General features: G+C 34.9%; 1 long non-coding RNA gene across 1 annotated transcript; it reads left to right on the top strand.

Annotated features, from left to right (window-relative positions):
• The first annotated feature begins 4,307 nt into the window (after positions 1-4,307).
• Positions 4,308-5,500, top strand: LOC118033996 (uncharacterized). Its single transcript, XR_004684953.2, has 4 exons — positions 4,308-4,528; positions 4,860-4,950; positions 5,033-5,118; positions 5,215-5,500. It is a non-coding gene; the product is annotated as an uncharacterized lncRNA (long non-coding RNA).
• Positions 5,501-7,526: the final 2,026 nt, after the last annotated feature.

The following is a 7,526-nucleotide window of genomic DNA, read 5'->3' as shown; positions in this document are numbered from 1 at the left end:
TTTAAACTCTCAATTATATCACAGACAATATGCCACAATGAAAATAAAAATAGCAATCACCTAGAAACATGAATTTATACCCACCAATTTTATTACCTGATAGTCAACATTTAAATATAGAAATCAATAACGAGTAGCCTAATTTTAGGTTGAGTTCTCAAATAAAAAACAATTGATACTTGTTATTAAATATAAGTCTCAACACAACTCCACAAATATATCCACATGTCAAAAAAAAAAATCGCTCATATATTACAAATACTTCAATACAACTCAATTAATGTAAACAAATGTAATCTAAAAAAAAAAATTCACACCTCACAAATTACTTAAAAAAAAACAAATAAAGACAATATTCAAAAATACATTTAAAAATTTAAAAACCACCAAATATGATGCAAATAATTCTAAAAATAAGTAAATCACACATTAGAGTTTAAAATTAACCTTTAAAAATCATTGGAGTCGGTTGGAACTTGACTCGGAAGGTCGAAACGAGGCGAAACAGTGCTAGAAAATAAAACAATGTTGGCGCATGTACAAAACATGTGGTGGAACTATAGGTGTTATGGAATGTTTTTCTCACTCATAAGCGTGTCGGGGAGCGTGAACTAGTCCACAGGTTGCCCCTCCTCTCCTTCTCGCCTTCTAACCGGTGATGTATGTCACTACTGCTCATGGTGGGAGATTAGTGGCTGCAAAGTTTGGTTTGTCTTCTCCTCTTTTCTGCAACAATTTTTAGGATTGTTTTTTTATTAATAATTTTTTCTTTTGTCAGCTAGGTTTTTCTTTGCAAGAATCTCCTCCATCATTTTTTGTGTGTGTCCCCTTTCTCTTTGTGTTTTCTTCTTTATTTATATTTCCCAGGATCGTTTGCAAAACATGAAAAACGAAACTGTAAAAATAATATTAGGTAATTATATTATTTCCTTCTTGACCATGGATTCTAATTAATTAAGTTTCCTTTTCTTAATGAGTAGGATATCTATCAATAGTTTTCTAATTTTGCTTGATCCTAGAATTTATTTATTTATTTATTTTTGCATAATCACCCATTATTATTTTTAAAGTCTCTACTCTTCTTGGTCCCTTGTTCTCTCTTCTTCTTATTTCACTCCCTAAACTCTTTTTTCTTTCTTTTTTATGTGCCAAAAAATTGAATTTGACTGAAAATATAATTTTTGGAAACATATAAAAAAAATTAGTGGTAAAAAAATAGGTTATAACAATTGTTTCTCATTTACAATACATACAACACAAAGTCATTGTAATTTTTTTTTTTTTTTTACTTTGTATAGTGAGTTTGTAAAGAAAAGAAAGATAACACAGAAAATTGAAATGGATCCCAATAATTAGGTGACCAACATTAATACAAAATCTAAATAGGGCCAAATTGTTATTAATAGAAATTTTTTTAAATAGGTCAAGAATATTAGGTGACTAACCTCGAAATGAGAATTAAAAATGAGTCAAAGTCGCTAGTTGACTAAACTTATCATGAAATTTAAATTTTAAAAATAGGAAAAAATTGTTAGGTGACAAGCCTCGAAATGAGAATTAAAAAATGGGTGAAAATTATAGGTGACCAATCTTTTCATTGAATTTAAATTAAAAAAAGGATCAAATTGTGTTAGGTGACCAACCTTGTCATAAAATTTAAATTAAAAAAAAAATAGATCAAGATAGTTAGGTGACCAATCTTGATGGCAAGGAACCCTTTTTTCAACTCCTTTATTCACTCAAAAACACCTAAAAATAACCATTGAGACCTCAATATACTTGTTCATAACCTCAAGTGAGACTCTAAGCTTCCTAAAAATGAAAAGACTTGTTGCTACCCAATTTTGACTCATGTTTTAATAAAATTTTTTAAAAAATAAATAAGGGTTTACATGCGGCGATAACATAGAGCATCAGAGCTAATATTAAGGAAGCAATATGTCAAGGAGATAATTACTGAATCATATATAAATTAATGCAATATACAATATCATAGATATATGATTTGATTCGTGCTGGTTATAGAAAAATAATCACTGCAATATAAAATATATATATATATATAGGATTTGTTGGTATTGGTTATAAAAGACAATCTCTACAATAATTATAGCATATTTCCTTAAATAATACGTATAGAGATTTTCTATATAAGTGAACCTCCAACCATATACACTAGGGGCAAGAATTTAAAGGAATGGCACACAGAAAACCCTAAAAAAACCCATATTTATCAAGCCAACCATCCATCCCTGTGATGTTTTGTATTAAAAAGATTGGAAAATACAATAAAGCCCTTGGTGGCTTAAAGAGAGGGTATAAATGATTGAGGGTTAGTGTGGTAATTGAACAATAGTTGATAAATATAAATAAGAAGAAGAAAAAAAAAAGAATGATCTGATTTTGAGAGAAAGAGAGCTACGGGAGAGAAAGGGAAAGAGGAAGAAGAAGAAAAGAAAGGAGAGAAGGAAAGGAAGGAGAAGAGAAGTAGAGGAAATAAGTAAAAAGGTAAGATTTATGGTTTGAAGTGTATAATATGTTAAATTTCGGTTTTGATTAATTTTAGAGTTTTGAAGTTTGTATTTTGAGTTAATTGATGAATTAATTTGAAGGTTAGGAGTTGATTATTGTGGGTATTTGATTAATTAGTTGATTTTGAGAGATTGAATTGAAGGATAATGATTTTAAGTTATGATTTTGTTTGAATGGTGAAATTTGTGTTAGAATTCAGGGGATAACAGTAGGTGATCTGTTGAAATTCTAGGTTTGAGGTTGAAGATGATGAAAATTCAATTTGGTCCCTCAATTTGTGAAAATTGCAGTTTAGTCCCCGAACTTTGGAAATATTACAGATTGGTCCCTGGGGCATAAATTGAGGTTCTGAACAGAACTGAGGATGATTTAAAGGCAAAATTCCAGTATAACTAATATTTTCAGTTTGGTCCTCCAATTTGACAAATTACGATTTGACCCCTAATATTTTGATAAAATCACATTTTGGACCTTGGGGCATAATTCAAGATTCTGGACAAAGATAAGGACGAATTATGGATAAATTACAGTATGGTTATGTATTTACAGTTTGGTCCTCCAATTTTGGTAAAATTATGTTTTGGTCCCTGTTTTGGAAAATTGTCGTTTTAGTCCCTAAACTTGGGAGATTAAGCCCAGGTTTCCTTTTATGCATTGGGATCTTTTGTTTATTTTTTTTAGTATATTCATATATTTATTGTAGGTTCTCCTAACGATCCTTAATCGATTTTCGGTCTTTTGTCTGACATTCCTTTAGTTCAGTATTTTCCGGGTGAGTGGAATAATCTTTAATATGCATATAATATAAATAAATATGTATGTTGATTATACAATGAGTACAACTAGTAAATTTCTTGAATATTTATACATGTTGCTTTATTTTCCGAGTACTCATTTATTATTGAATTTGCACTCGCAATCTGATAAAGTAAATTCTATTTGATATGATATACGTTTCTTTGATGATTATGTGAATATCTATTATGCCTTGATATGGGACTTGTCAGTAACTCCATGCTAACGGAGAATAGTTAGCTTGTGTGCACATAGTATTCTGTTACCTAGCTGGTGAGAGAGGCATCAGCCTGTGGTGATTGATCATCCTACAGTGGTCACCGACGGGTGTCATCTTGTCACCGACGGGTGTCATCTGGTCACCTTCGGGTGTCATCTTCTCTCTGACATGTAATCCACTACGTTATGATAATATGTTACGTTATGATAATATGTTTAGTAAGTATATGTATATGTATATGTATATGTATATTAAGATAAATCATCTTACAAATTATTAATATCTGAAATGTATATTAAATGTTACTCCCTCACTGAGTTGGTTGAACTCACCTCTCATTTTTAATATTATTTCAGGTTCTTAGTTTTTGGGACTTTGTTGAGTGTTTCCGCTTCTTCAGTTCTGGTCAGTATGCCTTGCTTGTTCGCGGGGCTTTCCTTTCAGTTTTGATTTGATGTCTTAGACGCTCCACCAAGGTTGTTAAAATCGCGTTTTGACTCGTAAAATGGTACGATTTTACGAGTCAAAACATGCATTACGGGTTGAATCGCTTGAAAAAATCGAAAATGGGTAAAATCGGGTTGAAATCGGGTGAAATCGCAAAAATCGGATGAAATCGCGCAAAATCGCGATTTCAGGACCGATTTTGCGATTTCAACAAAATAAGGCGCTGAAAGTTTAATTCCCCCCTCATGTCCAGCTGTCAGACACCTATTGGATTTTTCTTTTCCCTTCACGTGACTGTCTTCACTCTTCAGTTCACTTCAGTCTTCAGGCGAGATTCGAGAACACTCACAAATTGTCACAATTAACAAATCGCACAAATACAGAACAAATCCCTAATCGGGCGGCGACAACGATCTATTCTCCATCCTCCACAAAAGCGGCCAGCGACAGTGCTCACGGTCCGGTGACTCCAGTCTTCACTCCTTCTCTTTCCTCAGTGCTCACGGTCGCGGCTTCCTCTCCAGTCTTCACGAGGTAAGTTACACTGTTTATCTTGTTTCGCCTCCCTCCTGCAAAAATTCATTATCTTGTTTCTCTAGTCTTCAAGTGGGTTTTTTTTGTCCTGTCCGTTTCTTAGTCTGATGTTAATGTTAGTGAATCCCAGTCTTTACAAAACTGTTTGAATTTTTTTGAATTGATGGGTCTGTGAATGGGTTTGCAGCGTTTGCTAATTGTTTATGAATGGGTTTTATGAATGGGTCTGTGATGCAGCGTTTGCTAATTGTTAATGAATGGGTTTGTAAATGGGTTTGCTAATTGAATTTCAATTTTGTTAAATTTGTCTGTGAATTTGTTTTGATAACAGTGTTTCGATATCAAAGCCTGTTAAAGAAGTCTGTGCAATGCGTTTGCCTGTTAATTGAACTGGATTTGGTGTTGCTTCCAGTTTTCAACAGGTATCTTGGTCATTCTGACTTTTGATTCAGTTTCTGTAGAATCAAACTTAATCTTATGTACTTGCATTTGCATTGCAAACAGCCATTAATATATGGTAGAGGTCCCATGCCAGCAGGGATGCATATGGTGCCAATGGTTTTACCGGATGGTCGAATTGGCTATGTCCTGTGAGTTACTTTTTCCTTGCTGTTACTTTGTTTTGCAAGCAAGATAGATTTTAGATGGATTTCCAACCATTGGTTTGCTGTTGTGGTATTCTGCAGTCAGCAGCCCGGAGTACAGATGGCACAGCCTCTGCCTCGAAGAGTTGATCGGAACAATGGTCCAAGTGGGCCTGGGCAAGCTGGTAATAGTAGCGATGATGGCAATCGAGGAAAAAGGTACCGGCCTTATTAGTTGGAGGTGTATTGATATGTTGTGGTTTTTTCAGGGAATTGAGAATCATTGTAGTTGGATGACTTGTTCTATTTTAAAATAATAGAGCGAATGTTTTAAGGTGTTAGAACTATTTATGAATTTTTATTTGAAATATGAATTTTTTTTAATGTATTTTAAAATTCCTTATGATTTTACGATTTTACGATCCGTTTTTACGATTCGAGTTTGTATGCGGCTTTCCGTGCCGTGTTAAAATCGTGATTTTAACAACCTTGCGCTCCACTGTTACATTGGTTTAATTAAATTTGGATTTTGACAATGTAATGAGTATTATGAATTATTATTTTTATTTTAATAACTATCTTTCGGTTTCATCAGTATTTGAATAATATAATATTTCTGAATATTATGAGCCGCTGTGTATTTTTGAACAAATTATTCTTTTGATATGTTCGTTCTGAGGCTTAGCGTAGGTGAGGTGTCCTTTCGACACCGCTCCTACGTTGCCGGTCACGGATTCGGGATTCGGGTCGTGACAATCCCCAGGGGGCGAAAGGAAAAAAAAAAAAAAAACAAAATTGATGCCCCTCCCAAGCTTTTTCCCTATCTTTTTCTCCTCCCTCAGCCCCCACACTCACGACCTTCCCTCTTTAGTTGAACACAAACTCACAGTTTTCTCTCCCAACCAAGAGGCAGTTGCCGCCCTCCCTCTCCACAACAGCCGTCACTGTTCCTCCCCCTTTCTCATCCAAAACTTTCCCTCTGCACACAAGCTTATCTTCTCCCTTCGCCAAACCTTACTCCCCCAGCTTGCAACCACCGTGAACACCACTTACAGACCTTCCCTCTCTGTCAACACAACCCCAGGAAACAACTCTCCACTCATCCCATCTCTTCCTCAGCTCAGCCCCGCCTAATAACATTCAAAACCAGAAGCCACATCCAGCCCTTCCACCGATAGTAACAGAGAAGCAACACCAAAACCGCAGACCGGCCTCCCTCGAAAAATCCCAGTAGCTAGCAGCACCACCTCTACTGAACCATGGCCAGCACCAACAATAACCAAACACAAGTTGAGCCACTTGCCCAGCTGTAGCCTCCTCCGCGGCCATATCCTTCCTCAACCGCAATGATGGAACCAGCAGAAGCCACACCTTTCCTCAGCTGCAGTAGCACAATCAGCAGAAGCCATCCTTCCCTTCCAGCAATATGAGAAACAGAGGAGAAATATCGACCAGCCAACGGGCCACCATTTTCTGTTTCGTCTGCAACCACGTCTGAAACTAGCAACGACAACAGCCTGCAAACCTGACTTCACCGTGAATAGCGAGCATGGACATCCTTCATGAGCAGCAACCATTCATCTTCCTCCACTTCACCTCCAACCGCTGCCTCGCCAGGTAAGTCTTTCTTTCCCTGTTCTGTTTTTGCAATTATGTAAAGGATTTGGGCACTGTACGAAGGTAAATTAATTACCTTCGCAATGTGCACTGCATGCGTGAGTAATCCACGCATACAAATTCGCAACAATGCCCAGGCTAAAAAAAAACAAGTAATATCATTGGGTTTCTCGTGTATTTAGTTTATGATTTGTATTTTTTGTATTGTGAAAATACAAATCTAATATTAAAATACCTGATTTTCCATGAAATGTTGCAAATAATATATATATATATATATAACAAATATTTGAAGTTTTGAAAATATGTTTTCGTATGGATTTCTTAAACACAATAGCAAAAATTATTTTCTTGCATCTCTGGATTTTACAACATGTTTGTAAAACTTCAAAGGGTATTGGTCAATATTCCAAAAAATACAAAAATCTTATTTTGGGGGGGAATTTATCTATTATTCACCATTAATGTTTGGATAAAGAAATCCCAAAGGGATGGATATCCAAAATATTATTGGGAATAACTTGTTATTATTCAAATGTTAATATTTGGATAAAGAAACCCTAAGTGGTAAATATCTAAAATAATTTTCTAGGAATAATAAATCATCACACATCCTTGAAAGAAGCCTCGGTTATAATTTAGAAAATTTTAATTTTTGACTCCATGGTTTACGAGCCGTGAGAGTATGAAACATTAAGGGAAAAATAGGCTTTTAAAGTGCCCTCAATTTCCTTAGATTTATAAATTTTTGTCCCTTCTCCTTGCGATTTATGAGTCGCAAAACTCTTGAAATACTA

This window comes from Populus alba, chromosome 1 (genome assembly GCF_005239225.2).
Source record: "Populus alba chromosome 1, ASM523922v2, whole genome shotgun sequence".
NCBI lineage: Eukaryota > Viridiplantae > Streptophyta > Magnoliopsida > Malpighiales > Salicaceae > Populus > Populus alba.
The sequence above is the reverse complement of the archived record's forward strand: the minus strand, read 5'-3'. Positions and strand labels throughout refer to the sequence as shown.